The sequence below is a fragment of the Dendrobates tinctorius genome, unplaced genomic scaffold (assembly GCF_039654945.1).
Source record: "Dendrobates tinctorius isolate UK_male_01 unplaced genomic scaffold, ASM3965494v1 ptg000021l, whole genome shotgun sequence".
NCBI classification, from domain to species: domain Eukaryota; kingdom Metazoa; phylum Chordata; class Amphibia; order Anura; family Dendrobatidae; genus Dendrobates; species Dendrobates tinctorius.
Window position 1 is genome coordinate 37,966,600 of NW_027361689.1, and position 10,243 is coordinate 37,976,842.

The following is a 10,243-nucleotide window of genomic DNA, read 5'->3' on the forward strand; positions in this document are numbered from 1 at the left end:
TTACAGCCGCCTTCACTCAGAATATGCAGTTTGTCCATAAAAGTCACACTTGCTCCCTGGAGATCTTACCCACACTTCAAGCACCAACTGTGGTAGATCGATTCACTCGACTGCACATTGAGATAGACAGGAACACTGTCTCTTTAAATCTCCCACTGGTTTTATTAAAAATACAGCATAAAACCAGTGCAGGGTTGGCAAAACAAACAAGGCCTTCCCGGCTTAACAAAAAAAAAAAAAACTAATGTTTGGCACAATCCTTGATGCTACTGGAATCCGCCTGCTTCAAGAATAATCAATGCAAATTCCAGCTTTCCTTAACACAAAAGCACATCTCCAGAGCTTGCACCTCCAGACCCACCTGCTCTGAAATGCTTCAGAAAGCTGTGTATTTATCCTCTGGACTCCTCGCAATCTACAGCTGTTCAATCAACCTAGCTCTAAACATGGCTGATTAACCCCTCCCATCACTTAGTGTGCTGAATAATTTTTCTTAGGTTTATATTAATGAAGCTAACAACCTACATATCTCCTCTCCAGTACTTTGTCAGTGACTTTGTCACAACTTCTATAGTTCTCCATTACCCTACATTTTTACAATTACCTTCTATGCTCATCACCGTCGTACCTTATCAATTCCCTACTTTTCCTTCATCATATTCCGATTTGTATACTCATTTGTAATCTATTGTGCTACCAAAAAAGGCCTGCTTTAATGTGTACACATCTCCTTTGTACGTTACTCTATTTGTTAAGAGTGATATCAGTGCTATTTTCTGTATTCAGTTACAGCGCATTCGCAACTCGCTAATCTCATTGACTTCCGGCTCCAACGCATTCGGCATTGAAGCATTCCATGCTAGTGTTCCAAGAGTAGGGAACCAGAAGTCATCTTTCATTATAAGAATTCAGCAGGTCTCGTATGTACCAACACACACACCAGATACCCTGATGCCGCGAACAGCTGATCTGTCAACATAGACATAAAAAAAAGCACACACACTCATCAGCTAGTTAGCACCTCCTTTGGAAGAAGCTTTAGGCAAAACGGAGCTCTTGTGGTTGTAGCGGCAATATACACAGTCGTAACACTTTCATAACTGCACGTACACTTGTGGAGCACCTAATACAGTGTGACATCGGCGGCTATGCCCGCCGATGCCCCTCCAGCAGCAGCGCACACCGCAGCGTCTCCTTACCTACGCGCCCCCATCCAGGCGCGCGCTCGTCCTGCGTTCCTCCTCACTGCAGCTCCTGGTACCCGCTCTCTGTCGCGCACGCGCCCCCTCCCGCTCTCTGCCTCCAGCGGTGGGCGGCGCTGAGGGGCAGGACAGGGGGACGCACTTCCGGGTGCTAGGATACTTCAGGCGTCCTCGCTGTGAGGACGCCTGATGATCGTGTAGTCTCCTGCACCCTCTGGCCGATACAGTCCTCTATAGTTCCCCTTGTCCATGCTCTGTCTCCCTGCCGCGCCCTGTGTTTCATGTCTCTGTAGTTCCTCTTGTCCATGCTCTGTCTACCTGCCGTGCCCTGTGTTTCATGCCTCTGTAGTTCCCCCTGTCCATGCTCTGTCTCCCTGCCGTGCCCTGTGTTACATGCCTCTGTAGTTCCTCTTGTCCATGCTCTGTCTCCCTGCCGTGCCCTGTGTTTCATGCCTCTGTAGTTCCCCCTGTCCATGCTCTGTCTCCCTGCCGTGCCCTGTGTTACATGCCGCTGTAGTTCCTCTTGTCCACGCTCTGTCTCACTGCCTTGCCCTGTGTCACATTCCTCTGTCCGTCAGTCCCGGGCCCATATCTAAGCCAACCTCCTCCCTAGTCCTTATTTGTCCGTGGAGCCGTCCCTCTTGGTTCCGGCTGTCGCGCTTCCGTCCCCTGTGGTCCTGCCCCAAACGATCCCTGTATAGGGGTCGGTCTTCACCTGGTGTGCTCGGCCCAGGGGCTCCGGATCCGCGATCCAGAGGGTCCACTCTCCGACGTAGCTCTTACCAAAAACGTCACATACAGTATATGTATTCTGACTCCTGGTGATCCTTATTTATTTTTCAGAACGAATACTGTGTTCTACACTTAGTCCATGAATGGGAACTCAGTATAGTACTGATACAATAAGCATTAGCACTTTATTGATCTTATTGATCTATACACTCCTTTATTGGATTCCTTCCATTCCATCTTTAAATAAATGGTAATTTAGAAAAATATCAAAAGCACTTGCACCTTAATGTATTTTTGGATTTATATATCCTTATTCTCTAATGCCTTTTTTTCCTAATATTTTTGTTTAACCCCTTTACCCCCAAGGGTGGTTTGCATGTTAATGACCAGGCCAATTTTTACATTTCTGACCACTGTCCCTTTATGAGGTACTGTAATAACTCTGGAATGCTTCCATGGATCCTGGTAATTCTGACAGTGTTTTCTCATGACATATTGTACTTCATGAGAGTGGTAAAATTTCTTAGATATGATTTGCATTTATTTGTGAAAAAAACTGTAATTTGGCAAAAATTTTGAACATTTCGCAATTTTCCAACTTTGAATTTTCATGCCCTTAAATTACAGATATGTTACAAAATACTTAATAAATAACATTTCCACATGTCTACTTTACATCAGCACAATTTTGGAAACAATTTTTCTTTTTGTTAGGAAGTTATAAGGGTTAAAATTGGACAGCGATTTCTCATTTTTACAACAAAATGTACAAAAGCATTTTTTTTAGAGACCAAATCACATTTGAAGTCACTTTCAGGGGTCTATATGATAGAAAATACCCAAAAGTGACACCATTCTAAAAACTGCACCCCTCCAATTGATAAAAACAACATTCAAGAAGTTTATTAACCCTTCAGGTGCTTCACAGGAATTTTTGGAATGTTTAAAAAAAAAAAAAAATTACTTCAGATCCAATTTGTTTTATTTTACCAAGGGTAACAGGAGAAATTGGACCCCAAAAGTTGTTGTACAATTTGTCCTGAGTATGCTGATACCCCATAAATGCAGGTAAATCACTGTTTGGGTGCATGGCAGAGCTCGGAAGGGAAGGAGCGCCGTTTGACTTTTCAATGCAAAATTGGCTGGAATTGAAATCAGGCACCATGTCGCGTTTGGAGAGCCCCTGACGTGACTAAACAGTGGAAACCCCTTGATTCAAACTCCAACCCTAACCGCAACACACCCCTAACCCTAATCCCAACCGTAAACGTAATCCTAACATTAGCCCCAACCCCAACTTTAGCCCCAACCCTAACCCTAACTTTAGCCCCAACCTCCCAACCCTAACCCGGGGTATCTCCCTGTGTAAATTGCACCTGTTCAAACTTATTATCTGTATTAAAGACACCTGTCTATCCACTCAATCAATCACACTCCAACATCTCCACTATGACTGTAGTGAAATATGTTTATGTATGCATGTATGACCAGCAGTTATTAACATTTGTCTAAAGGCCCCGTCACACTAAGCGACTTACCAGCGATCCCGACACCGATATGAAGGTGTCAGGATCGCTGGTAAATCGCTATGTGATCGCTGGTGAGCTGTCACACAGACAGCTTCACCAGCGATCAGCACAGCGATGCCGAGTGCCCGGCATCACTGGCCATCCTGTAAAAAATAGAATCAAAATAAAAAATATAGTTATTCTCACCTTCCGACGTCCTGTTCAGCCATCCCGCCTCTCTCCACGCTCCGGTCCCAGTGATCCTTTGCACGAATGACCGCGAGATGTCACAGTCTCGTGGGATAACAAAGTCTCACGGTCATTCGTGCAAAGGATCACTGGGACCGGAGCGTGGAGAGAGGCGGGATGGCTGAACGCGACGTCGGAAGGTGAGAATAACTATATTTTTTATTTTTTTTATTATTTTTTACACCTGATCGCTGGTCTCCCGCCTGTCACACACAGCGATGCGTGCTGGCCAGCGGGAGACCAGCGACCAAAGAAATGTCCAGAGATTTCTTGCAGCGATCAGCGATACCGGCAGGGGGGCCACTCGCTGATCGCTGTCACACATAGCGATCTCGCTGGTGAGATCGCTGTTATGTCACAAAAGTTGTGACTCAGCAGCGATCTCGCTACCGAGATTGCTTAGTGAGACGGGGCCTTTAGGCTGCAGCTCTCCACACAGGTCATGACCTTATTTTATCCTGAGAAGGCAGTTTCTTGTCTCCAATCTCACCAGGGGGCTTTCCTGAGAACCACACAGTGGTAACAGTTCACACCTCTTAAGCTGGAGTCACACATAGCGACTTACCAGCAATACCTACACCGATATCAAGGTGTCAGGATCGCTGGTAAGTCGCTATGTGATCGCTTGTGAGCTGTCACACAGACAGCTTCACCAGCGATCAGCACAGCGATGCCGAGTGCCCGGCATCGCTTGCCATACCCGTAAAAAATAGAATTAAAATAAAAAATATTCGTCCCGCGCAGGTTTCCCGCCTCTCTCCACGCTCCGGTCCCAGTAATCCTTTGCGAGAATGACCACGAGACGTCACGGTCACGCGGTCATTCGTGCAAAGGATCACTGGGACCGGAGCGTGGAGAGAGGCAGGATGGCTGCGCGGGACGTCGGAAGGTGAGAATAACAATATTATTTATTTTAATTCTATTTTTTACAGCTGATCGCTGGTCTCCCGCCTGTCACACGCAGCGATGCGTGCTGGCCAGCGGGAGACCAGCGACCAAAAAAATGTCCAGAGGATTCTTACAGTGATCAGCGATACCGGCAGGGAGGCCGCTCGCTGATCGCTGTCACACACAGCAATCTCGCTGGTGAGATCGCTGTTACGTCACAAAAGTTGTGACTCAGCAGCGATCTCGCTAGCAAGATTGCTATGTGTGACTCCAGCTTTAGTGTCTTTGAAGAAGAGATGCGAATTGGTGAATTACACCATCTAGCTATGAGAAAGGTTACACAAAGGGTTTCAGGAAAAACAATATATTCATTGGTAAATTAGCCATGGTCCAGTCACAAACCAGCAATTAGAATATTAACATGAAAGGCTGGCCTAGAAATTGGATTCCCTAGTCACGTCTATAAATTAGGCATACACACAAAGAAAAGTGTTCACATATGAGGGCAGCATGGAAAGCTGATGTGCTCCATTCATATTCCACCCCTCCCTCGGGGACAGAATAACAGACTGCAAAGTTTGATATTTCTGTAAGTTTCTCCCTTTTATTTATCGCTGTTTTGCATATTTGTATGTCACTTTTTATTTACACTTTTATATCCTTTTTATTGTAAGCACTGTACCTTTTATATTAAAGCTTAAAACTTTAATAAGTATGAACCTTGTTGCTCTAAAGAATCCATAGCCTTAGAAAGTGTATGCTGCTGGTGATTGGCACATAGTAGTAGTAGTATTTCCGGTACTCATCGCCCCGTGTGTTCGGTGAGTGGTGGCAGCGTGTATGAGCGGGGTGTGTGGTCTGTGTCGGGGTGTGATTTATGCTCTTACTGCAGCATAGAAGAGAGGTTGAATGCTGGACTGAGTGAGAGGAGATAGATTAACCCTTGCAGTCGCAGCCCCAAATCACGTGCTGAGAAGCAGGTACGTGACAAATTGGTGGCAGAGCGGTGGGATAGAATTTATTTCTATTACAGTAGAGCATTAGTGCATGGTGCAAGCAATTATTCCATGTACTAAAGAATTGGTATCCTTGCGAGGAGTGCACCAGTTCTGCAAGGTTCAGCTCAGTGCTTATTTGGACATAGTTGCAGTTCCCCTTCCCAGTTTTTCTTTTCTATGTTTTATTTGGCAAAGGCTGTTCATCGATATGGTGGCAGTCCAGTACAAGAAGCAGAAGCAGAGCAAAGAGGCTCTGACCGACCTCTGTGAGCAGAGAGGAATAGAGACAGCTGACAAATCTAAGGAACTGCTGATACGCACCTTGGTCGAGCATGACAGAGCAAAATACTGAAGCATCTGGCCAAAGAGAGAGACCACCTCAGAGAGACCCAGCAATGCCAGCTCTTGCACCAGAGATACCTGCTGGAAGTGCCAGTATGTCAGTGCTGAGGAGCCTATGGACTCTACTTTACAAATGGAATTACAACAGCTGGGAACAAGTGATCCCAATCTGCGTATGCAGCTTATTCTACAGTACCAACAGGCTGCTACTGCAGAACGCCAGGCTGAGAGAGAGGCTGCTGCTGCAGAACGCCAGGCTGAGAGAGGCTGCAGAACGTCAGGTCGAGAGAGCTTTCAAGCTTCAGATGGCTCAAATAGAAAGGGGTAACAGTCCGCAGCTGACCCCTCTCCAGGACATAAATCCAAGGAAACCATGTCTGAAAAACTTCCCTGTGATGGAGACTTAAGCTAGTTTCACACTTGCTTTTTTTTGCAGCGCGTTTTTCCCGCAAAAAAAACGCATTGAAAAAACGCATACATAAGCATACAACTGCTGCGTTTTTTTCAAGCATTTTTATGAGCATGCTTGAAAAAAACGCAGCGTTTTTATGCGTTTGTATGCGTTTTTAGCGCGTTTTTACCGCGTTTGCGTTTTTTTCCAACATTTTTAGGTGGCCCCTCACACTACCCAAACCATGACTTTACTAACCCTAACCCTGACCCTAACCCTAACCCTAACCCTAACCCTAACCCTGACCCTAACCCTTAACCAAATCATACTTAACCCTAACCCAAACCCTAAACCCTAACTAACCCTAACCCTAACCCTAACCCTGACCCTAACCCTAACCCTAACCCTGACCCTAACCCTAACCCTAACCCTGACCCTAACCCTTAACAAAACCATACTTAACCCTAACCCTGACCCTAACCCTAACCCTAACCCTAACCCTGACCCTGACCCTAACCCTTAACCAAACCATACTTAACCCTAATCCTGACCCTAACTCTGACCCTAACCCTAACCCTGACCCTAACCCTTAACAAAACCATACTAACCCTAATCCTGACCCTAACCCTGACCCTAATCCTTAACAAAACCATACTTAACCCTAATCCTGACCCTAACCCTGACCCTAACCCTAACCCTAACCCTATCCCTGACCCTAACCCTAACCCTAACCCTAACCCTGACCCTAACCCTTAACAAAACCATACTTAACCCTAATCCTGACCCTAACCATGACCCTAATCCTTAACAAAACCATACTTAACCCTAATCCTGACCCTAACCCTGACCCTAACCCTAACCCTGACCCTAACCCTAACCCTAACCCTAACCCTGACCCTAACCCTTAACAAAACCATACTTAACCCTAATCCTGACCCTAACCATGACCCTAATCCTTAACAAAACCATACTTAACCCTAACCCTGACCCAAACCCCAACCCTAACCCTGACCCTGACCATAACCCTAACCCTAAACCCCCTTAACTAACCCTAACTCTAACCCAAACCCCTAAATTCCATGGTTTAAAAAAAAAACGCATATGCAAAAAAACGCATACATGAGCATGCCAGTGCGCACATATGCGCATCCATAGGCTATAATGGCCATTTTTAGCGCAAAACGTGCGCATATGTGCGCATGCGCTTTTTTGCAGGGCCAAAAAATGCAACATGCTGCGTCTGGAAAATCCCAACGCACACCCCAAAAAAACGCAGCGCATGAAAATCGCATACATGCGCTTACCAGCGCGCAGGTATGCGCACCCATGTTAAATATAGGGGAAAAAACGCATGCGCAGGTGTGCGTTTTTTTCCAGCGCTAAAAAACGCAAATGTGAAACCAGCCTTAGATACTTTCCTTCGGGGGTTTCCAAAAACCTGCAGGCAATACCATTTACCCAGTGAGCAGTGGGCACAGTATCTAACCCCAGGGTTGAGAGGCAAAGCCCTGGAAGTTTTTGCTGGACTCCCGCTAGAGTTAGATGGAAACTATGAAGCAATAAAAGAGGCCCTGATCAGGAAGTACAACCTAACCCCAGAAGTGTATTGGAGAAAGATCCGGAATCTACAACGTGGATCAACGGAGAGCTATATGGATGGTGTGAGGACCACGTTCCACCAATGGATGAGGGGACTTTCTGTTAATACTTTTGAAGACTTAACGGATCTAATGGTCAAGGATCAATTTCTTCACATGTGCCCCATGGATGTATGACAATTTGTGTGTGATGGGGAGCCATGAACTGCGGATCATGCTGCAAGGATTGCTGACTGCTATGTGGCTAGCAGGATGCCTGAGGTGCCAGGGACCCTTCTCTCTTCTCCCTGGCCGATCACCAGTGCTGTCCAAGCCCACCTCCTAAGGAGTCCCAGGGAATAGACACTCTCTAGGAGATACACGCCAATGCTTCTCCTGCAGCAAAGTGGGACATGTTAGCGCTCTCTGCCCTGATAGGGACAAACACCCAACTACCACCCCAAAGCCGTCTGGTTCCCCACCTGCTGTCCTCTTTGTGGCCGGCTCTGATGTGAGGACCAATGAGAACTGTCAATCTGTCACCGTTGGCAATAAAGTCACCATTGAACTCAGAGACACTGGGGCAGAGGTGACACTGGTGCATCCAGTAACGGTAACCCCTGCAGATATCATATCAGGAAAGACTATGTATATAACCGGAATTGGGGCTGTTAGCCCTGCCGTACCCATGGCCCGTGTGTAACTGGACTGGGGAGCAGGGAAAGGACTGAGAGAAGTCGGAGTATCAGAGGCCATTCCCACTAATGTGTTGCTAGGCACAGACTTGGGGAGGATGGTGTCCCACTATATCCCTCCCTTACAAATAAATGCTACAGAGAAGATGGAAGAAAGCAACCCACCTGAGATCCCGTGCGAGGAAGGAAAATGTACCAATGCACAGGAGTGTACGTATGTGGCAGCTGTGACCCGGAGTTAGGCTGCAGCTCAGAAAAAACCCCAGAGATTAGATGAGGCTCAAATAGAACTGCTGGAACCAGAGGACCATACTGTGGCCCAGGAGCCTCCTCACATGGCAGACCCAACAAGGTCCCTGATAAATGACACTGACGACTCAGCTTCAGACCAGGGCCTGGCAGTAACACTAAGCCAGGGGCCACAGACTGACAGTCAGAGCTTCCAGGAGGCCCTGCGGACAGATGTCAGTATGGAGAAGCTCAGATGCCTTGCAGATCAACCCCCCACTGCTTCTGGCAAAGAGAGAATATACTGGGAGCAGGGCAGACTGTATAAAGAGACTCTCCCCACTGATACTACATAACCTTGGGACTGTGAAAAGCAGCTGGTCGTTCCTTATCCATTTAGGGAAAAATGATTGAGAATTGCTCATGAAATTCCTTTGGCTGGGCACCTTGAAATACAAAAGACTAAAGCTCGCCTGACATATAACTTTTATTGGCCCAAGATGGGGACAGATATAGCCAACTACTGTTGATCCTGCGCAGTTTGTCAGAGAGCTGGAAAGTCTGGGGATATACAGAAAGCCCCATTGAAACCACTGCCAGTGATCGATGAGCCTTTCCAGCAAGTGGCTGTGGATATCATACGGCCACTTGCAATTCCTAGCAGCTCTGGCAAAAAGTACATCCTCATAGAGGTAGACTATGCTACACGATATCCGGAAGCTGTGGCACTGTCCTCCATCCGAGCAAAGTGGCGGATGCTTTACTGACTATTTTCTCTCGTGTGGGTTTCCCCAGGGAAATGTTAACTGATCAGGGAACCCAATTCATGTCCGATCTGATGGAAAGCCTCTGGGAGAACATACAAGTGCAGCATTTTGTGGCCAGCGCCTATCATCCCCAAACCAACGGAGTCTGCGAGCGTTTTAATGGAACATTAAAACAAATGCTCAAAATTCTGGTGGAGACTGAAGGAAGAGACTGAGAGCAGTACCTCCCTCATCTGTTATTTGCATACAGAGAGGTACCTCAGGCCTCTACAGGATTCTCCCCCATTGAACTGGTGTCAGAGACACCGCACTACACTCGCTCACAGAGCCAGTGTGCGTGTCCTGAGTACAGAAACAGTGGTAAAAGATACCTGTGGAGCAGGGCAGCAGAGGTGACAATATGTGCTTCAAACTATTGGTGTCAGGGTCCAGTCAGCGCCGGAGAGTAAAGATGCACAGGACTTGTGGACACAGAAGTTGCCAACAGGACCTATGGTCATGTGACTGCAAGGGGGCGGGGCTTAGCCTCCTGCTTTCAGATATGACAGGACACCATACAACAACTCAGAGTCAGGCAAAACGGAGGTCACAACAGTACGGGCAAACGAGGCACAAGAGGGACAAACAGACGGGTGGTCAGACAAAGCCAAAGGTCATACACAAGAG

At 46.9% G+C, this 10,243-nt stretch overlaps 1 pseudogene; it reads left to right on the top strand.

Moving 5' to 3' along the window:
- The first annotated feature begins 5,785 nt into the window (after positions 1–5,785).
- LOC141083866 (uncharacterized) lies at positions 5,786–9,792 on the top strand (annotated as a pseudogene).
- The last annotated feature ends 451 nt before the right edge of the window (positions 9,793–10,243 follow it).